Below are 23,042 nucleotides of genomic sequence, written 5' to 3'. Positions count from 1 at the left end.
AACTTCCCAGATTTCAGGAAAGCCATTATGGAACTGTGGAGTTCATAATGACCAACTCCCAGACCATATACTCTTTAAGGCTTTACTAGACTTACAATGTCTGTGAATGGACTTAGACCCTGTAGGGGTACAGGGCTCATGCCACTGTACCCTCACCTGAGGCTAATACACCCTGCTAGAGGGGTGAATTACTTAGGCCTCAGGCAGTGGGTTGTAGGCATGGCACACAGGGATGTGTGCCATATGGACTCTCCACTTATCCCAGCACCAAAAAACGCAGACTGCAATGGCAGTGTGTGCGTGTTAAGGTACAGGACCTTTAAGGGTGGCACAATGAAAATAGGTGCTGCAGCCCTTAGAGGCCTTCCCTGGTCACAGTTCCCTTGGTACCTTTTGCAAGGAGCTTACCTGTGGCCAGAGATGTGCCAATTGTGGGTACAAAGTGTCAGGCAAAAAAAAAGGGGGTCTGGGTGTTAACCATGCAAAAAGGGGCACTTTCCTACACAGATATTAGGGCGGTAATTCAATAAACAATAAAAGGAGAGAAACCTCCTGATGGCTTTCTGTCTTAATATTCTAACACCATTAGTGCACATAATGCTCCAATGGTTTTCATACCTGAAGTAGGAGAGAAACAGTCCTAATGCATGACCTAGATTAGAATTAAGGCAGCTTATGCATGGATAGCTTCTGTATATGTTGGCATGGGCACAACTGTATCAGTGCTACAGCAATGATTTTGGTGGCCATACTTAGCAAAACAAACTGAAGAATATGTGCAGCAATGCAATAATTGTCAACGGATACAAATTCTACTATTGTAAGACCAACGCAGACAACCCTTAATATCTCTGATTGCCTTTTTGGGCTGACTTTCTTGATCATGTCTGGCTGATCAAAAGTATAAACCGATATATATATATTGGTTGCTGTCGAATCATGTGCGAGGCTTGTTTGAGTTTGGCTACAAAAACATGCCAATGCTCAAGTGGTCATATGAGACTTGCAGTGCCTAGTAGCTATCGGAGCAGTTCATACCTTTCCATGAGGCAATGGTCCTGCATTTGTTGCCAAGGCATTCAGGGATGCTATATTTGCTCTGGGATTACGACTGCTATTCGATCTGGAACGTAATGAGTAAGTAGAGCATGCCAATGGTGCGGGTAAACAAGCTTTGACTATTAGAGTGTTGTGTACAGGACTGAGTTGGCTACATGATATGTATGGAGCATAGAGACCAGTAAGGAATCTGCTGCACTCCATAGGAAATGCTTTTTGGAGCATCCGTGTACATGCCGGATATTGATGTCTCTCAAAAGTTTGCAGAGTGAAAATTTACAGACCCTGAGATTAGCTGCAATATTGCAGAGCCTTCAAGAAGTCAACACTAAGCTATCTAATGAAAACCTCAGTGACTCTGCCACTGACGAAGATAAGTTTCTTAAAGTTGCTGACAGGTGCATCTCCAAAGTGGGAAAACTAGTCCAAGAAAAGATTTCTAATAAGCAAGTTTTTGGGCCGTCTTCCAGCTCTTGACCCATTCTAGTTCTTGACCTTGAAGAATTGCAATCGTATTACCTCTGTCGGGTTCAAAGGAAAACAGAAAGGTGTCAATCAATAATATTAAAACGCATTATGTACCCAAACCTATTCAGCAGACCCGAATTGACACCAAGGTTCATTCGGAGTAGATCCATACACCATCTCCCTTCTGTTCAAGAAATGCCCCAAAAAGAGTACTGTCATGCTGAAATCCTGATCCCCTACTCCAGGAAAAAGGATCCTGCTAAGGCTACAGCTTTACACAAAGTGCCAGCTTCCTTGGACAAACCTAATGCTGCAGATGCAACATTCCCAACAGTTGAAACTACTGTTGTAGTTTACTATGAACCACCAACCAACCCAACATCTATGGAGATGGAGCCACCACAAGTAACTGAACTATATGAGAATGACTGTCATGCAGATTTTCAAACAAGAGACTTAACAACTCAACCCATTCTACAGTTGCACAGTGTTACAGATGGCTCTTTATTTGCAGCTGCTTTTGAGACAGATACCCTTTACTACCATGATATTGTTTGTGGATTGCTATTGGAATAGTGTTCCTTCGGATGTAGATTACTAAGCTGATTACAATCTTCCGACTAATGAATGAGAATACTAGTCCTGATAAAATGTGCCATTTCATGTGGGTAGTCCAGGAGTTGGATCTGTATTCCTCTTCTCACAGAGTAGATCTAGATGATCATGCTGTGAACATCACTGTCCATCCTGTGCTGGATGATGTAGTGTGGGAAAAAGTCCCCTATCAGGTTATGGGGTTGACAGAACTAACTCAGCGGACTTCTGTTTTAAAAGTACATTTAGACGATGTTCTAATTCATGGTCCTTCTTCTGAATCATGGAACACAGAATGTTAACCAGCTGACTACCAATTTGTCTCTATATAATACATTGGATAGCGAAAATCCATATCTGAATGATGAACATCATCAAGAATGTTTGGTTTCCATTATTGTGGTCATCATTGCATACTTAGAACTAGTAGTCCATAAAAATATATAATTTCACCCAGTTTGAGAATTTTCCAATAAAAATTACCATATTACTATCCTGATGACATGTTAGACAGCTCTGCTTTTCTTTATTCTCAGAAAATTCAGAAACGCAGTAAAACCTAATTACAAAATATAAGCTCATATATTCTGCACAATTCAGTGTATTACCTGCCATCCAAACGTTGTCAATGTTGAAAGGAAATTATAAATGAAAAAAGCCCTTGGGGTACCACATTTATTACAAATTAAAGTTAAAGTGGCTTTACTTAGAGCATGCATGATACCCCCAAAAACATATTTTAAAACAAACAAATTCAGCAGACCACCTGCCTTGAATTTGCTTTCACTATGGATTTAAAAGCACCACCTATTCCAAAAGTTAATTCAACACAGTTTTCAGACTGGCATTGGAAGAAAACCATACTGATAATGAATTAAATGATTCAGAATGGTATGTATAATGTGATGCCATTTCATTCTAAAGAAGTAGCCATATGGCCTATATATGCCAATATGAATGAACACATTTATTTTCAATGCTGCTTGACCATTATCAAATTTACTAGACCCTAGGTATGATGTATACACTTCCTTAATAGTAACCACATAGTATGGGCAAACGTGGACAGCGATGGCTAGCACATTCCAGCTTAACTGCTGTGAAGGAGCACCAGTCCACAATTTTTGATGACATGAATTACATTTGTTTTGGGTCCACATCCATTGAAAACAAAACGCTTTTTTATCCACAATAATATATGCCAATATTAAAGAAGAGCAGGCATACTCAGAAAGAGAAGCTGGAGAAAGAACTAGACCGGCAGATACAGAAATTATAGAAATCACATTTAAAGTAATTGAAAATGGTTTCCAGACACTCAAAATAAGTGTACACAATCAAACCCCATAATGGCATCCGCCCTTCATCTTTTGAAAGACGTTTGAAGCCTTTTGTACGCAGGGCGGCTCAGATGCAATCTTTCACACAATTCAATTGGTCATTTCAAACCCTGAAATCTGGCAATGAGTTATGCAGAAAGAGAGAGAGCAGTATTTGCCTCCTATAAGCCAAACAAAAAACGATGACCAAAAAAGAAGCAACATATACTCCTAAGTACTGAGGAAGTAGAAAGTACCCTGTTTTTTTTTGGTAGAAATCTATATTTCAGGCGGTTCCAACATGTAGTACTCTCACTACCCAGTAAGGCGTTTTTATATCCACGACTGTTAAGAAAAAAGGTCTCTGGGCTGGTATGAAAAAAATACATACTGCATTTTTATATCATGCATGGGAGTTCCTATTCATATTCAATTGTTACAATAAAGACAATCCAGGATTTATAAGTACAGATGGATGTACTAATCCACTAGGTGACTTAGTCCTTTGCTATTTCATCACTCCGCATGGTGCTTGTAACCCTTCATGCGATGATTAAACTGTAGGTTACGGGTTACACCTGCTATACTCATTGCCACTTATCACACACTTCTAGGAAGCAATTCTTTAAGATAGAATTTGATGATGTAAATGGCGACATCACGTGTGGTTCTAAAAGAAAGCAGTTGTAAGCTGAAGGTTGCTGATAAGCTGTATCTTGTAGATCAGAATAAACAAGCTCTACAATCAACAATTTAAGTGTGATTACTACACAATTCCTATCTTTTAAGAAAAATAAAACATGCTGTGGGATGTCAGCTGGAGATAACTTCCTGTAGACAAAAAACACAGTAACATTTTGCAGTATCACTTTGCACCTCTCCCCATGAAAACGGTTTAAAAGTGTTCCAAGGCCTACAAAAGACTTGATAAATATGTGGCTTGATACTTTAAGTAAGCTTGTTACAAAATTATGGCAAAAAGAGGTGTCTAACCTCAGCGGCAGAAACTTTTGCTTTACAAACAACGTATTTATCTAAGAATTAAAAGATTCTTGCAGACTCAGTTTACAACTCATTTTGTCGCCATCTTGCACACCATCTTCCTTTCTTGAAATACAACAGACATAACACATGTTTTACATTTGGTTTATTTACTTGCTTTAAGACTATTTAGATTTATTCCTTTACTTTTCAGTTCAATATTTTCAAGAATGTTTGGTGGTCTTTCAACAACATCTCTGATAGTGGACTGAGTCATTCTCAAGTTTCTTCTAGTAAATAAATAAAGCCAGTCCGAAACAGCAACATGGAATATGGCTATGCGACCGAGAAGCAGTGCCATGAAAGCAAGGCATTCTATTTTAAAACAGAATGGTTGGCAGCAATAACTGAGCTTTGGACTATGTCATTGCGCAAATTAGAGGCTCCCACAAAAGTGACAAGTTTTCTGGTGTGTCCGCTGGTTTACAATGACCTGCTTGGAGATTCCTTTGGAAATGCCACCCATTGCGTATATCAACACGACAAAGGAGATACTTCAACCAATCAGACTGTATCAAACCTACAGCACTGCATTGCAGTTACCTTTCCTAAGCATGCAGAATATGATGGGCCATCAATACCCCCAATTCCTGATTCGTCCTCAGCACCAACACCTACTCTTGCCAGAGTCAGGCCACAAGGCATTTCTTCCTGCTGGATTCTATAGATGTTGGTGATGTTCTTCAATCCATATGTGCTCCATCAACATCATCAGCTACATCAACATCGGGGTCGATGTTGCCTAATTCAGTTGTTTCTGTTTCATAAGCCATTTAATTCTCCTTTCATACTCCAAGTATTCCTTTGTTTCCTGCACCTTCAACCTCTGGATTTTATGGATTGTTCATGTCAACACCACGAGCTGAAAGAAAGGAAAGGTGACGGATTGCATCACAGTGTTCAAGTAACTGTTCGTGGTTTTTCTGAGTTCATCTGAAAGAAAAGTCGTTTTCTGGGACAGTTTGTACCTTTCTGTATTCCTCCACATTTTGTCCTTTTTGCACCAAGCCACAATAATTTTTTTAATCTAGTTTTCTTTCATTTATCATTGATCAAATAATCCTGCAATTGAATGTATTTAATACATCCACCTTTATCATTCTCAAGATGTTGTAAATATTCAGTTTTTTCCCTTCAAAGAATTTCATTTTGTTACGAAATGTGCATTAGTCAAGTAATCGAGAAATACACAACTATGATTTAATAAAATGCACATTTTTAACATGTTTAGTTCGTCAGTGGTTTCATGTAAATATGATAATCAAGCTCATGCAAATATATTCATGTGATTTCATCATTTCTGCTGATGTGTGCGATTATCATCAGTTATAAATTAAGGTTCTAGAAGGTCAGTGACTGCGTGTAACGTTTTGTTTTTCTCTAAGATCATTGTTTAATATGAAATAGCTGAAAGGGCATTTTGCTACTCTGCATTAAATGTGTATGCTTATAGTTGTTAAAACCCCGCTCAAACGTCATAAAAGTGAATGTAAAGAGCTAAAGGTAAAGAAGAGATCTTCGAGCCAGCGCTATCAAGACAGGACGGGGACGACTTTGGCACCCACTTTAACCGAAGGCTGCTGTGAGAAGAGTGGACTTTACTGGCTGCCTGTGTGGTGGTGGTTGATTTTATTATCTATATTTTGAAATTGGTCTTTTATTGTAAACAATATTACAATAATTGTATATGAAGAAAAGAAAAAACAACAATCAAAAGGGACAATGATGCAGTGACCACAAAATCATTCATTGCGGATCTGGGTCTGTTAAACAGGCTACTGCACACCCTTCTCACTGGGTTTCGGATTGAAGAGGTTCTGATGCAACATAACTCAATTAGTTTCTCCTTGTAAAGGACTCCTGTGAGGTGAGGGTGGTACAGTCAGCAAAAACACAATGGTCTTGCAATGTGACCTATTATACCGCACAATAACATACCAGCTCTGCCGAAAAAAGTGGTGCACAGGAAGTATCTCAGGTTGGTTTAGCGCTATCAACATTGCCCCCATTGCTCTCTTCAGGGTTCCAGGAAAGAAAGTAGATCCTAAGGGGGTCCCATGATCTGAAGGCCACTGGCAGCAGTTCATTATAAAGTTCCGATTGCTCATTTTAATATATCATAGTGTCAATCATAGTGTCAATCCACTATTCAAATTGTGAGGCTTACGGCCTCTCCCAGCAGCAGGCTATGCGTCTCTTTGCAGAAGCCCCATGCAAGGTGCAAGAATCCCACCCTGCCACACTGTATTTACCCTAGTGCGCAATCCTGGAGGCCAAATCTCAACAGAGCTACCAGCGTATAGTAGACTTGCTGCAAAAACTTATAAAGAATCATGTGCAGCCTACTACTAAATGTGAGCATTCCAGTTTGGATACTGCAGAACTTCCAGATGTTAAAGTCAAAGGGAATTTCCCTGGACTAACTTTATGGAGAATAATTTTGTATCCTAACTAACATTTAACTGTGACACAAACACATTATTCAAAAAGAATTATTTTTCCACCAACTAAAATGTAACGTTTATACGTTTTCTTTATTAAAAAAATCTTTTTCCTCACTTGACAGGGTATTATCTTTAACATAAGGAACCCAAAAACAAATTAAAATTTCAGAGAAACCAATTTTTTCTGAAAAACAGTTAATATACACCTTCCTTAATACAATACATTTTTTTTTATAAAACATGCATCAATACAGAAAAGCTATTACAGTATGCATGAAGAGCAGATATCACAAAATAAATACATATAACTTGATTAAAAAATAGACAAGAAACCCCTTATTTTCAGTGGAACAACAAATGTTAGTCCCAGATAATCAGATCTAATAGCCTTATTATCATGGGTATGAGCCTTCCAATGTCCAAGATTGGCGTATTTATGGAAACCACTCGGCTTTACGTGGATTCTATAGACAGATGTTGTCTGTGATCTCCAAGTCCAGCTCCTCATCCCACGCCTGTCTGGCCCTTTGATGACCCAGCAGCAACTCCTCCTGCACTGAAGTATATAGATTTTGTTTTGGTGGTGGTCAGGAGACCATCAAGCATTTTGAATGTAGCAGGTGCCGCCGGAATATTTGGCGTAATCTTTCCACATGTGTCCCATAGACTATAAAACAAGAAGATATACAGCTGGGTGTACAATTTATCTCCTTTAAATTCAGTGTGTGATAAAGGTGTTGCTTCAGTATAGACCCCCCCCCCCCCACTGTTAACCCTGCACCACTAGATGAGATATCGATCCGCCCACGTATCACTGTCACTGCCAGTTGCGGGTGGTATTCCAAGATGAATTAAGTACATACACAGAAACCTTTTTCACCAAGGCCCTTATAGTGCACTCACCTGTAGACACATCTTGCATGTGTCTGGATTTCAGAGTGCTAGGAGTGACGTCAGATGGATGGGAGGTGCGTTATCCTGCTCCACCACCACATGCAGCAAATAGGATGCTGGTTGTTACCAATGTATTGAGAAAGGTGCTTGAGAACCTAGGCAGTGCAGTTCTAGGTCTGGAGTTTCAAAGCCAGTGGTGTTTTTTTCGATACTTACAACTGCTGTGATAGAAATAGCTGGATTGCTATTCAGATGGAACAATAGGCAAGTTCTGAATAAGCAGTGATTCCTCTTTTAAGTTTCTATTTGTTGGGAATTCTGGTGGGGTTTTATCAGTGTTTTAAAGCATTTTCAAAACTTGAAAAAAACCAATGGTTATTAGTGATTGCAAATTTGTGGTCCTTGACAAATTGAGGGAACAGCATTTTGTCAGTTCTAATGCAGATTTTTGCAGTTTTATTCTTAGCTTTCTGGACAATCTCTGAGATAACATAAGTCTCTGTGTCTTTACAGTTTGCACTGCATGTGTATATGATGCTGTAATGCATTTTTACTGAGTCATAGCTTGCTTGTTTCCGGTCTGATACGGATGTAACTAGTGGGTCATTTGAAGGACTTTAGATAGAGTAAAAGAAAGGATGAGTCCTGGACTGTACGGGACCCGCTAGCAAGCACTGAAAAGGATTTTTTTTGTTGTATATTGTTTATTAGCAATTCAGGGATAATGATACATACGTTAACTTTGCGGAGCCAGTGTGTGGCTCACAAATTAGTGATCATTCACTTCTACCATTAACTAACTCCCCCTCTAGTCTCCCTCCAAGCTCAGTTCAGCATATACAAAGGGAAAGTAGTTCAGCAAAGCATTGCATTAAGGGAACATACAGAGGACCAAATTAAACATCAACACATAGGATTGTAATGAGATCATCATGGTCAGCCTCCGATGACTAATTAATTTTCGAAGCATCTGAGTTATATACCGGACGCCCCCTTAATCTACGGTGGTAGCTCATCCGGCGGCGTCAATTCTGCGAGCATTGCCGCCCAGGCCCTCCTGTTATCGTCTAATTTTTCACCCCTGCGGGTCTTTATCATGTGCCAACCCTCAGCTTTTATCCATTAAGCCAAATCTCTCAACCAATCTTCAACCTTCAGGTGTTTTGGAGCCAACCACCCAATCACAATCCTGTGTTTAGCCAGGAACAACACCAGGACAAGGAACTTCCTGCTTAGCTTGTTTTTCCTTGTGGAACAGAAAGAGTCCCAGCAAGCATTGTGACATTCCCCTAGGGATCTCCCACCCTGTGGCCGAGTTGAGCCTCATTAGGAAGGACTGTCAGAGCCAGTCTATGCCGGGGCAATACCATAACATATGTAGGAAGTTCGCGGACTGTCCTCTGCATCTAGGGCACTCTCCCGAACGCTCCGGGTTCATACTTTTCAGCCTACTGGGAGCCAGGTACACCTGATGGACACAATATATTGAAGAAGCGTGAATCGCGCGTTGGTGGAAGTGGTCTTGAATCCCTTGTGAATCTTTTCCCAATCTCTCTCAGTAACAGGCGTCTCAAGCTGTGCCTCCTATTTACCCTGTACTGACGTGTTTTTGGGGGCATCCTCCCTTAGGGCCCTGTAGATGTGAGAAATCAGTCTCCCGCTCTGGCCATCGCTAGCATAACTTCCAGCGTCCGGAAAACAGGTGGCGCCTCAGGGAACGGCGGTCAGACCTCCTGTGTCGTGGCTGCTATAATGGCGAATTGTAAAAATTACTCTATTCCAAGTTGGAACGTTTCTAAGGTATCCATAAGCATTATAACTCTGTTGTTGGGGTATAGGACCCCAAAAGTCTTGCAGCAGCCCACACGCCATTTACAAAGGGTCATGGATCGTTCAATATTTTTGAATGGGCGCAGTGCCTACATATGCATATCCGGCGCAATCAGTGCCCTCCTCAATATCGCCCAAACTGTACGTTCCCATGCTCCACATATCATTCGAACTAAGTGTGGCAAGCAGTTAGGTGCCCCCGACATCATCATCAGGACCTCTGGTAGGGAGTACCCTCCGCACGTGCCCCTCAACAATCTACGTTCCCAATTATTATCATCCAGAGAGTGAACAGAATGCTGGAGCTGCGCCACTAGGTAGTAGTACTCTAAGCATGGTACCTCCAGTCAACCCATGCGCCACTCGCGTTTTAACAATGGCAAGCTCACTCATTTCCTCCCAGTGTCCCAGAGTAATTCCACAATCAGTTTCTCCAATCCTGTGAAACCCTGCTAATGTATATTGTACAGGGTGCCCTGAAAGAGGTACAAACACCTGGGGAGGATCACCATTTTGACTAGGGTGATTTTACCGATCAAGGACAATCTAAGGGTGTTCCAGAATTTAACATTGCGTTTTAAGCCATCCACTATCCTGCCCATATTTGCCTCCTCAAAATCTTGTGCTCCATGTGTGTAACATGGATACCCAAATACCCGACCCTCTTCGTCTTCCATGGTAGAGCCAGAGGCGGCAGGGCTACCTCAGACCATCCCACCACTGTCCCAAAGGGAAATAGCTTGGATATTGAGAGATTGACAAGCATTCCAGTATGGTCACCAATTTCTGCTAGGATCTCCAAAAGCACTGAAAATGATGCTGAAATAGATAGTGTCATGATTTAGAGTAGGTTACTAGGGCAATCACCAAACAGACGTGTATTCTCAATATTCCCCTGACAGCTCAAGGAGATGAGGAACGTGAATGGGAAGCAGCCCCAGAGTCTAGAATGGGCCTCATGGGAAGAGAATGATTTGGAAGTAAGCCATCGTCTTTTCAATGTATGTAACTCTGGAGTTGAAGGTACATAAAAGGGGCCAGTAAAATTGAAGCTAACGGGGTTAGACTGGGTTTCCGTTCAATGTATACTGACTTGTGTTAAACTAGTAAGCGTGGCCCGAGATTGCATTCCGATATCCTGACAAAACATCAACAGTGAAGTTGCTTGCTGTCTGGTGTGATTTTCTGGTCATGAAATCAAACGATAGCAATGTTAACTCAGCCTTTCATCATTCCTAATTTCATAAAATAGGCACCTGTAATCTGGTCTGTAGTAAAACAAGTTATTTATAGTGCATTGACACAAACAATTTCTTAAGTAACAGATCCAGATAGAGATCCTACAAGTGGTCCACAGCGGTCAGCATTCATGCAACCATCTGGACTCCGGCAAATCAATGCACACAAATGGCATACAACCATGATATATTTTCTTAATCTGTATGCGCACATAACAGAAAACCTATCCACATACTTTATAGAGCAGACTGCATATGGCAATTTTGCCTTTTTGTTTTTTTTAACTTTATTTTTTGGGGTTTTGTGGTGGGGAGGGGGGTGAGGGGGTCAAGGCTGATTTCAGTTTCCAGCAGTGACAGGATGGGTGCACCATCAACATACACCCAATATATAATCTCCAAACATAAGTACTATAATCACAGACAAACTAGTTCACAGGTTGCATAGGCATGTTATCAAAGACAAATCATCAGAGTTCGTCGGCCCCTTTATTGGACAAGTTAACCTAAGTAGAGTCCTCCCAGTCAAGCGTATTGTAAGACATCCGGCATGATGGTGACCGGGGCCAGTCGGGTACGGGCACTTTTAATATAGGTTTTAAAGGGTAGCTAAATCCTTTTAAACATGTAGATTCTATTGTTATTTAATGCAGTCAATTGTTCCAACATGAGGCTCGCAGGGAGTGGCTTCTTCTAGGTGTGGGAAATCGTGAGTCATGCTGCTAAAAGGAAGACAGTAAGTAACCTTTCCATGGGAGTCATGTAAAGATAGACCAAGTTCTCCCCAGCCCAACCCAGTAGGAGAACGAATGAGCTCATAGGCAGAGTCACTAAACAAATCAGGCACATCTGTTAATGCACCTCGCTCCAGAACTGCTTCACCAGAGGGCACTGCCCCCATATGTGGAAATATGTGCCCAGATTTCACAACCCTACCGGCAAAGGTCAGAGGCCCCCGTCATGGCAAGTATTCATGATGGGGTGAAGTATCATCTGGTGAGTATTTTATAGGGGTTAGCTTGTTTTGTAGACTGATGAAAGTCCCAGCCGCCCGAGTCCACAGCAGCTGCAAGACCTCATTCTGTTATTGGTGTTATGAGGTCCTGCTCACAACGTGATTGATATGTAGGTCTGCGTGGCTGCGAGAGGCCACAGAGGGCAGTGTATAGGCAAGGGATACCCATCTTTGGGCACCCCTTTAAGAACAATTGTTCAAAAGGGTTCTTAACCCTGATACCCTTTTCCCCAACTGTGTGTGTGTTTGCCCACTGAAGGAGTTGGTTATGGCAGAATTCATCTCCCCACTGACAGCTGGAACAGTTTCTGCATGTGTGCCTATCTAGCGAGCTCCCATTTTGATATAAATAAATCACCCAGTAATGGGGGTGCATCCCCTCTCCAATCTTTGAAATGCATATCCATCATGCCAGGTGGGAATTCCGGATTCTGCGTAATAGGGGAAAGCAGAGAGGGAAATGTGGTGGCTGTCAGGTGATGGTTAATTGCGTCTGTGTTTCATGAGGATGGCTGTGACATATGGGGGCATATGTGCGGTAGGGAAGCGGTTGCTGCGGTCTCAGCCACATCATACGATTTAAGGGAGTGGTGAAACAACCCTATTTGGGAAGCACCCAAGATTTAGTGTAAGGACGATAGTGCCAGTCCAAGGAGGAATGGAGTTGGGGAGGCGTGGACTACTGTTGAATATTGAAAACCCTAGAGCCCCCCAATCTGCCGTACAGGATCAATCTGGGTACCAGCAGTGTAGAATTGTGGTATACAAACTGGAGCAGCTGTTTGAGTGTGGAGAATGGTCTCTATGATTATCCACAGAGGCAGTTTGTGAGTTATGTACAATAGCTGAGGGAGGTAGTACATTTTTAGAAAGAGCATCAGCACGCAAGGCCCGTCTGCAAAACCTCCTGTAATCACTCTACCAAGTGCATTCCAGCCTGCTGCTTGCAATTTGATTCACTCCTGCGTCCCTTTAATTTGTTGGCTTCTTATTGGTTAACGCTCCGATACATAATTTCTGGTTTTATTTGAGGTGCACTGGCCAAAAACAGTTTCCTTACACTCCTAAATGTTAAGTGTTTGTTGGTGACTACTTGTTTATTTAATTTCATACAAGTGTGTGGCACGACACCCTTTCACTTTAGTACAGCTGCCGCCTGCTTTTAGTTCCTGGCCGTATTTGATTGTTTATGTATTTTTAACAATTGTGGAATCACATACTTATCAGCGAGGCACCCGTTTCTCGAGCACCGCACTGGTTTCACTTTTACTGTTGTGTCTTTTTCCGGCTCCTCCCAATCTAGTCAGCAGGCTCCAGCCTGATCTGTCTCTTAGCAGGGCAGCAGAGTCAGCAGGTGGGCTAGAGGGAGGGATGTGCAGCTTGCCTCAGAGCAGGGGGCACTGGTGTCTGTGCCTGCCCTGCTCCTCGCAGCTGCCCCAGCCGTGTGCTGGTTCTCGTCTCCGAGGACAACTGGAGGTATGAGCTCTATCAGCGCGGCACCCTTTCACGAGCGCTGCACTGGTTATACTTTCATTGTTGTCTCTCTTTCCCTGCTTCTTCACCCAGTCTCTCAGCTCTCATTTCCCCCTCCCTTCCAGTCAGTCACTGGGCTCCAGGTTTCACTCTGTGTTTGCCAAGCCCGTCCCTCTTTTAGTTTCCTATATTCATTGATTGCTTTCCACTGTCCCATTATCACCCCATTCCTTCCCCCACCCTCCGGGCACAAACGCAGCATTGTGAATTGCAACACAGGGGGGAAATATCAAGCTTCAGCTCGTCACCTGTGATCAGATCTCCTCTTGGTAACTGAAGAACAAGTTACTTACCTCCGGTAACGCTTTTTTGCTGGATACAGTATCTGCCTGTGGATTCCTCACCTTTTGAATACCCCCTACGGCAGCATTGCGCAGAAACTTTTTTCTTAGCTTTCGACGCCACAATGCCATGCCTCCGCATGACGTCACCGGAGGTATAAGAGGCTAGTCGGCGTGATGACGTCAGTTCCACCCATTTTTTCCGTGCCTCCGACGTGAACGGGTGGACCGATTCAAAGTATACACAGTACACAATATTCATACAAGTACACACAGTGTAAAATTAAGAAGGAAAGCCAAAGAATAAAAGCATTTCCTATAAACCCACACAAAGGCAGATAGAAGAGAATGCAAAACAAACATGTTAAACAATGCCACTTTTAAGGTATACAAGGGTGGACATCGGGTAGGAGGGTGGGTCAGTGAGGAATCCACAGGCAGATACTGTATCCACCAGAAAAAGCATTACAGAAGGTAAGTAACTTGTTCTTCTGATGGATACATCTGCCTGTGGATTCCTCACCTTTTGAATAGAATCCCACAGCAGTCTCACTCTCGGAGGAGAGTGCCCACCCTTCTCTACCAAAAAATCCTGCAGGACAGAGCACGTAAAGTGGCTGTCCCTCCTCACTTCGGAATCCAAGCAATAATGCTGCAAAAGTGTGGAGGGAGGTCCAAGTTGCAGCCTTACAAACGTCCACTACAGGAACACCTCTGGCCAAAGCAGAAATGGATGACTTAGCTCTGGTGGAATGAGCTCTAATACCTTCAGGAGGCTCCTTACCAGCCGGGGCATAGCAGATCTTGATGCACAAGATGATCCATCTGGATAGAGTGCGCTTGTGCACAGCCTTGCCCTTCATGCGTCCAATGTAGCCCACAAAGAGCTGAACGACCAATCGCAAGCCTTTAGTCCTATCCAAATAAAAGCTGACCGATCTTTTAGGATCCAGGCAGTGAAGTCTCTCCTCCTCCTTGGAAGGGGGAGGGGGAGGGGGAGGATAAAATGCAGGAAGGGTAATGAACTGCCCTAGATGGAAGGGAGTAACCACCTTAGGTAGAAAAGCAGCCCAGGTCCTGAGGACCATCGTTTCAGCATGAATGGTCAAAAACGGGGGTTGTAAACTTAAGAGCCTGAAGCTCACTTACCCTCCTGGCTGAGGTAATAGCCACAAGAAAGACTGTTTTGAAAGACAGGAGTCTCATAGGACAACTATGTAAAAGTTCAAATGGAGCATCAATCAAGAAAGTCAGAACAAGATTTAAATCCCATTGAGGCATAATAAAGGGAGAAGGCGGAAACCTATTGGTAAGGCCCTTAATAAATCTTAAAACAATGGGAGATTTAAACAAAGACTGCTGATCCGGCAAACAAAGAAACGCTGATAGAGCCGACAAATAGCACTTTACAGTGGCCATAGCACAACCCTGCTGGGCCAAGCACAGCGAAAACTGAAGAATATCTCCCAAATGGGCCTTTAATGGATCAATGGATTTCTCTCCACACCATTTGACGAATCTAGACCACCCGGAGAAGTAAATAGACTTGTGTCGCCCGGGATGATTAAATAACACCCACCACATCCGGCGGGAGAGAGAAGGAACTCAGGTTGCCCCGTTCAATCTCCAGGCATGAAGGTGCAGGCTCTGGAGGTGGGGGTGTAAAACTTGCCCCTGCGACTGCAAGAGGAGGTCTACCCCCAGAGAGAGACAGAGCGGAGGGTGCGATGAGAGGTGAAGTAGATCTGTGTACCACACCCTTCTTGGCCAATCCGGGGCGATCAATAGAACTTGGGCCCGGTCTTGACGAATCTTACTCAGAACTCGAGGAATCAAGGGTAGGGGGGTGAGGGGAACGCGTACAGAATCTCTGAGTCCCAAACTAACTGAAAAGTGTCCCCCTGCACTCACTGCATAGGAAACTGGAGACTGCAGAATGACAGGCAGTGCGCGTTCTCGAGAGTGGCAAACAGGTCCACCCGAGGAGTTCCCCACATCTGGAAGATGTGATGAACAACCTTCGGATGAAGCCTCCACTCGTGATCGGCCGAAAACCACTGACTGAGAGAATCCGCGTGCATGTTCAGCACCCCTGCCAGATGATTAGCTATCACACAAATCTGGTGGTCCTGGGCCCAGGACCAGAGTTGTAGAGTCTCTCTGCAGAGACAATACGACCCTACTCCTCCCTGCTTGTTGATGTACCACATCGCGGTAGTGTTGTCCATCTGGACCTGGACCGACTGACCGCGAAGGGAGGGAAGAAAGGCCTCGAGTGCCAAACGTACCGCCCATAATTCTAAAAGATTGATCTGAAGCAATGTTTCCCCTGGAGACCAAAGACCCTTGATCTCCAGGTCCCCCAGATGAGCACCCCACCCTAGGGTGGAGGCATCCGTTATCACTGTGGTCACCAATGGAGGAAGATGAAGTGGCTTTCCTTGTGACAGGTTGCCTTCCATGCTCCACCAAGTCATGTCCGCTGCAATGTCTCTGGTGATCCTGACCGTCTCCCTGAGATCCCCGTTGTGTTGAAACCACTGCCTGCGGAGGCACCACTGGAGTGCCCTCATGTGCTAGCGTGCTTGGTTGACCAACAGAATGCAGGAAGCGAACAGACCGAGCAGGCGAAGGACCTTCCAGAGTGGACCTTCCAGAGTGGAACAACCGCTCCATTGTGAAACAAAGGGATCAATTACTGAATGTCGAGAATTCTTTGTGGAGATGGAAAAGCTTGACACACACTAGTATCCAGTACCGCCCCTATGAACAGGTTGCGCTGAGAGGGCCCCAGGTGAGATTTGGGCACATTTATTGAAAAACCCAAGTTGAACAACAACTGAGCTGTTACTCGCAGATGATGAAGCACCAGCTCCGGCGACTCCGCTTTGAGCAGCCAGTCGTCCAGATAGGGAAAAACTGGAATCCCCGACCTCCTGAGATGAGCTGCCACCACTGCCATCACCTTTGTGAAGACTCGAAGTGCAGTAGTAAGATCAAACGGGAGGACCGGAAACTGGTAGTGCTGCAACCCTACCGTGAAACGGAGATACTTCCTGTGCGACTTCAATCAATCAATCAGTCAGTAATTTGTAGAGTGCATTAATCACCCGTGAGGGTCTAAAGGTGCTGAGAGGGGGTAGGGGTGCAGCTACTGCTCGAACAGCCAGGTCTTGAGAAGTCTCCCGAAGGTCAGCAGGTCCTGGGCCTGTTGCAGCTGTGTGGGGAGGGTGTTCCATGTCTTGCCGGTGAGGTAGGAGAAGGATCTGCCTCCGGTGGAGGTCCTGCAGATGCGTGGGACGGTGGTGAGGGCGAGGTCGGCAGAGCGAAGCTGGTGGTTCTGGGTGTAGAAGGTGAGACGCTTGTTGAGGTATGCTGGTCCGGCGTTGTGTCGTGCTTTGTGGGCGTGGGTGAGGAGCTTGAAGGTGACACTCTTGTTGACTGGCAGCCAGTGCAGTTCTTTCAGGTGGGCCGTGATGTGGGTGTGGCGGGGTATGTCAAGGATGAGGCGTGTGGAGGCGTTCTGTATGCGTTGGAGTCTCTTCTGGAGTTTGACTGTGGTCCCTGCATATAGGGCGTTGCCGTAGTCCATTCTGCTGCAGACAAGGGCCTGTGTTATGTTATGTTAATTTGGATTTGTTGAGCGCTTAATACCGAGAGGTCTCGAAGCGCTGTGTGACCGTCCTTCCGGTTCCAGTGGGTATCTATCTGTAGATCTTGTGGAGCATGCAAAGGGTGTTGAAGCTGGAGAAGACGGCGTTGAATTGCTGGGTCATAAGAGCAATGAGTCCAGGATGAACCCCAGGTTGTGTGCTTGGTCGGTAGGTGGGAGTGAGGCTCCCAGGGCAGCTGGCCACCAAGAGTCGTCCCAGGCTGAGGGAGTGGATCCAAGGATTAGGACCTCTGTCTTGTGGGAGTTAAGTTTTAGGCGGCTGGTCTGCATTCAGCTACCGATGGCCTTCATTCCTTTGCAGAGGTTGGTTTTGGCGGTGGCTGGGTTTTTGGTGAGTGAGAGGATCAGTTGAGTGTTGTCGGCGTAGGCGACTATGTTGAGGTTGTGCGAGCGGACGATGTTGGAGAGCCGTGCCATGTAGACGTTGAAAAGGGTAGGGCTGAGGGAGGATCCCTGGGGTACGCCGCAGATGATCTTGGTGGCTTCGGAGCGGAAAGGGGAGGCAGACCCTCTGGGTTATGTCGGTGAGGAAGGAAGTGGTCCAGTCCAGAGCCATATCGCGTATTACTGCGTCGTGTAGGCATCTGCGTAGGATGTGGTTGCAGACGGTGTTGAAGGCATGTGAGAGGTCCAGGAGGATGAGGGCCGCGGTTTCGCCGTTGTCCAGTAGGGTCTTGATGTCGTCTGTGGCAGTGATGAGGGCGGTTTCAGTGCTGTGATTGCTGCGGAATCCGGATTGGGACGGGTCCAGGATGTTGTTTTCCTCGAGGAAATGGGCAAGCTGCCTGTTGACAATCTTTTTGATGACTTTCGCCTGGAACGGAAGAAGGGAGATGGGCCGGAAGTTCTTGCGGTCTTTGGGGTCCACTGTGGGTTTCTTGAGCAGGGCGTTGATCTCTGCGTGCTTCCAGCTTTCTGGGAAGGTGGTGGTCTCGAAGGAGCTGTTGATCTTCCGGAGTTGGGGGCGGTGATGCGGTTTGCTTTGTTGAAGATGTGGTGAGGGCAGGGGTCGGATGGTGAGCCGGAGTGGATGGTGTTCATGGTCTTGATGGTGTTGTCGTTGTTGACGTGGATTCAGGAGAGCAGGAGGTTGGTGAGGCTGGGAGACGGTGAGTCCGCAGCGTCGGTGGCTGTAGGAAGGGTCTGGGTGTTGAAGCGGTCGTGGATGTCTGCGATCTTGCGGAGTAAGAAGGTGGCTTGGGAGTCGCATAGGTCGTGCAACGGCGGGATGGAGCGGGAGCTGGGGTTGGAGAGCTCCTTCACGATGTTGAGCTGTTATGTGCATTGTTGTCGATGCGTTCCTTGAAGGAGGCTCTTTTGGTGGTTCGGATGAGTTGGCGGTGCTTGCGGCTGGCGCTCTTTAGGGCTGCGTGGTTGTCCGGTGTCTTTTTGTGGCGCCACTTTTTCTCGAATCTTCGGCAAGTCTGATTTGATTACTGGAGGTCGGCGGTGAACCAGCTGGCCTTTCTGTCAGTGCGTCTATTTGAGGGTTTTTTGATCGGGCGAGAGTGTTGGCGCAGTCGTCGATCCATTGCCTGAGATTCCTGGCAGCTGTGTTTTTTTTTTTTTTCGGAGTTTTATATAGCACGAACTAGAACCGAACCGAATGAGTTATCAGAGCGCTTTACATAGCACCAGTTACGTTACACGAGGACACACTCATTTTTTTTTTTTTTTTTAGGCACGGGGAGATTAAGTGATTTGCCCAGAATCACAGGGGGTTTTTGGCGTCGTTACCGAGACTCGAACCCAGATCCCCAGGTCCGAGGTCGAGCGCCTTAGCCGTTAGGCCAACCCCTCTCCCCGAAGTTGGTCCGTGTTGGTGTTGGTGGTGTCTGTCGGTGGGTCTCAGGCGAGGGCGGTGATTAGCTGTTCTTCCGTGACCTTGCTCCAGCTGCTGTTGGCGATCCTTTGCGGGTAGTGGTACGTGGTGTGTTTCTTGAAGGTGAAGTGGACGCAGCGGTGGTCGGTCCAGTGTAGTTGAGGGGTGTCTGAAGGTGACGTAGTTGCTGGCTGAGAGGATGGGGTAGAGCGTGTGTCCAGCGTTGTGGGTGGGGGTCGTGACTAGCTGTTTGAGTCCGAGGTAGGCAAGGTTATCAAGTAGGGTGACGGAGTTGCTGTCGTCTGCATTCTCGAGGTGGAAATTCAGGTCTCCGAAGAGGATGTAGTCTAAGGACGCAAGAGCGTGCGTGCGGACGATGTCGGAGATGGCGTCTATGAACTGTGGCCGGGGTCTGGGGGGGTCTGTAAACGAGTATTCCTCTGAGGGTGGTGTTGGGGTCGCTGTGGATCTGGAAGTACAGGTGTTCGGCAGTGCTGGAGGTGTCCGTCGTGCAGGTAGAGACTGAGGGTACTCCTGTAGACGATGGCGATTCCTCCACCTTGTCTGTTGGTGCGGTCCCTTCTGGTGATCTTGTATCCAGCTGGGTTGGCTATGGCAATGTATAGTGCTGTGGAGGGGTTCATCCAGGACTCTGTTAGGAAGGCAACGTCCGTGGAGGCTGAGTTGAGTAGGTCCCAGAGTTCGAAGGCGTGCTTGTGGACGGAGCGGGTGTTGAGTAATCTGCATTTGAGGTGGTTGCGTTCTGCTCTGATGGGTGGGGGAGGGTGTGCGGGTGTTCGGCGGCTGGTGAAGCTGCAGCTACGGCAGGTGAAGGGTCCGTGGGTGAGTTTCGGGCTGGCCTGATAGCAGTTTGATGGTCGGCCGGTGTTGAGTCCGTGGAGGAAGCTGGCGTTGTAGCGTCGCCGGGTGTCGTAGCTCTTGAGGGGGCCAGGGGGTCTGACGCTGGGCATGGTCCAGGTGCGGACGGGCGCAGACGGGCTTGCCTTAGGCACGCCTTCAGCGTGACCGTACAGCAGTCGCCATTTAAGTAGGAGAGGGGCGAGCGGCTAAGAGGCGGGCGGGTTGTGGCGGGAAAGACTAACACAGTGGCAGCGTTATGGGCTATGGGGGAAGCAAGCCACTAATAACAAAGTAAGCAACCCAAGATAAAGAAGCCAAGAATAAAATAATCCAATGAAAGAAATAATAGCACGGGACCCAGCGGGTAGGGGTCTCAAACCCTGCCTGTGTGGGACTGAAGCAGTGCACAGTCAATCAGAGCTGCAGGGGAAGAGCTGATCTCTGACCGACGTCAGGAGTCTAGCTCCAGGGTGGGGATGTGAAAATACGCATTCTGCAAATCGATCGACACCATCCAGTCCTCTTGCTGCAGCGCCTGAAGCAGCTTGAATTTCTCCTGTTTGAGGTAAAAACTCAAGACCCTGAAGTCCCGGATCGGTCGTAACCTGCCATCCTTTTTGGGAATCAGGAAATACCGGGAGTAGCATTTCTGACCCCTTTCCTGCTCCGGGACTACCTCTATCGCACCTTTTTGCAATAAGGCAAAGACCTCCTACTGGAGAAGGAGTAAATGATCTTCCAAACAGAATCCTTGGCAAGGAGGGTAAGGAGGAGGGAATTCCCGGAAGGGAAGGACGTACCCATTCTCTACAAGATTTAAAACCCAAAGGTCCATAGTGACCGATTTCTAATCCTGTAGAAAATGGGACAGCCGACCCCCCCGCAAGACCTGCATGCTCTAGGATGGGGGATCTAGGGCTACTTTCTTGTGTTACCAGGGGGAGGAGGGGGAGGGGGAGGTGGAGGAGGAGAATTGACGGGTTGAACCTTGCAGGCGACCCTTGTTTTTCCCTCTGTAGAAGTTTTTTTTTTCTGTTGTTGCTGAGGCTGTCGCAGGCTACGAAAGGAAGACCTTCCAAATTCTGGATACCTTCTATATCCAAACCCCCTTGACTGATTTTTGCAACCCTAAGGACTTTGCCATGGCCTTGCTGTCCTTGAATCGCCGAAGCCCAGAATCAGCCTTCTCAACGAACAGCTTTGATGCATCAAATGAAAGATCGAGGAGGGTAGCCTGCACATCAGGAGAAAACCCAGATGATCTGAGCCAAGCCTGTCTCCTGGTAACGATGGAGGAGCTCATTACCTTGGCCACCAAATCAGCTATGTCCAGGCCAGTCTGAATAACTTGACGAGCTGTAGCCTGTGTGTCCGTCAGAACCTCCATAAATTTACCACGTTACTCCTCAGGAAGTTTAGGTGGTAACTGTTTAGCAGAATCTATCAGGGTGTGTATATATCTCCCCCTGCAAACAGGTAGCATTGGCAACTTTAACGCCATGCTAGAGGAAAAAAAGACTTTCGTAGCCGATTGCTCCAATTGTTTAGAGTCCCTGTCGGCAGGAGCCTGAGGAGATGCGCCTGTAGACTGTTTAGAACAGGACACCTGCACCACTAAGCTTTCAGGGGACGGATGAGCAGAAAGGAAGGCAGGGTCTCCGCGAGCAGATCTGTATCTCCTTGCCACCGACCTTGAAACGGCAGGAGCAGATAGAGGTTTACGCCACACTTCAAGGATAGGCTCAGTTAAAGCCTCCTTAAACGGCAACAGCGGTTCAATTATAGAAGATGGGGAATGTATAACCTCTGTGAGGAAATTTGGTTTGTATTACGCTGTAGGCAACTGCAAGTTCAAAAGCTCCGCCGCCTTTCTAATGATTGTAGTATAGGGAGCCACCTCTTGAGATGGTGAGGCTCTTGAGGTCGAAAGCTCACACTCCGGGGAGGTGTCCAGGCCACTAGCCTCTTGAAGACCATCGAATTCGTCAACAGACTTCTCGATTTCACCTACTTCAACCTACTCTCTTCAAAGCTGTTCTTCCTCCAACAGCCTCTGTGCCTCTCTTCTTAAACGCAACTCAGGTTGCTGCCTCGGAGGCGCCACACACGGCGCCGATAGCTCAAGAGCTGGCGTCGATGAAGGGTCCAATGCAGGAAACGGCGCCGTACGAAGTCGAGAGGAAGGGCCAACAGGTGGCACCGGGGACTGAGTATATGGCGTTGAAAACCTCGGTGCCGGAAACTGCCAAGACGGCGGCGTCGGCATAAAAGGCACAAAGGGTGCCTGAGACTATTGTTGAGGCATGGCCAAATTGAAGTCTAGTGGACCCATGGGACCCGAAGGTGCTCTGGAGGGGAAGGCCACCTTGAAAAACACGCCATACGTAGCATTTAAGAAATGAAAGGGATCTGACCCAGGTCCAGGAAATGGAGGATATAGAACTGCGTCAGGATCCACACGAGGTACAGCCGGCCCCGGGACAGCCAGAGCCACAGGCACAGTCTCATGCACAGGAGAAGGTTCATCCTGAGCCGGTGAGCCGGTAAGCCTTCCGAAGCCGGAGAGGTCCTCGGCATCGGCGACCGCGCAGGGGTACCTTTAGATGAAAGGAGAATGAACTGGAGTCGCCTGAGGAGATGGTGAAGGCGACACAAAGTCCTTTTCACAACATCGAGGTGCAGGAGAAGGTGACCTCAAAGCCTTTCCCTCCTACGAACGACGCCAAGAGCCATGCCTCCTCTTCTTTTTATGCTTCCTCGACTTCGAAGCATGCAAGGGTGAAGACTTCCACTTCGATTTGGACCTTTTCCAACCCCTCTTCTCCTTCCTTACTTTTGCAATGAAGAGCTTGGCCTCACGCTCTTTCAAGGCCTTCAGGTTCATCTTGCGACAGCATGAACGTCAACTCTCCACGTCATGGTCGGATGGCAAACACCACAAACAGTCCTCATAGGGGTCAGTGATGAACA

The 23,042-nt window shown here is 46.3% G+C and overlaps 1 protein-coding gene across 4 annotated transcripts in view; it reads right to left on the bottom strand.

Moving 5' to 3' along the window:
- Positions 1–23,042, bottom strand: part of PGS1 (phosphatidylglycerophosphate synthase 1) — a 649,148-nt gene that overhangs the window by 74,144 nt on the left and 551,962 nt on the right. For 2 of the 4 annotated variants that reach the window (XR_013598742.1, XM_078653894.1), the window contains one exon: positions 4,571–5,343. The exons of 1 other annotated variant lie outside the window; for it this stretch is intronic. The gene's annotated coding sequence lies outside the window, so the exon portion shown is untranslated. Of the gene's footprint in view, positions 1–4,570; positions 5,344–5,512; positions 7,593–23,042 lie in introns of those variants that run through there. One more of the 4 variants, XR_013598743.1, reaches the window with a different exon arrangement.

Source organism: Lissotriton helveticus, chromosome 7, assembly GCF_964261635.1.
Source record: "Lissotriton helveticus chromosome 7, aLisHel1.1, whole genome shotgun sequence".
NCBI lineage: Eukaryota > Metazoa > Chordata > Amphibia > Caudata > Salamandridae > Lissotriton > Lissotriton helveticus.
This window is presented reverse-complemented; position numbering and strand designations above follow the sequence as displayed.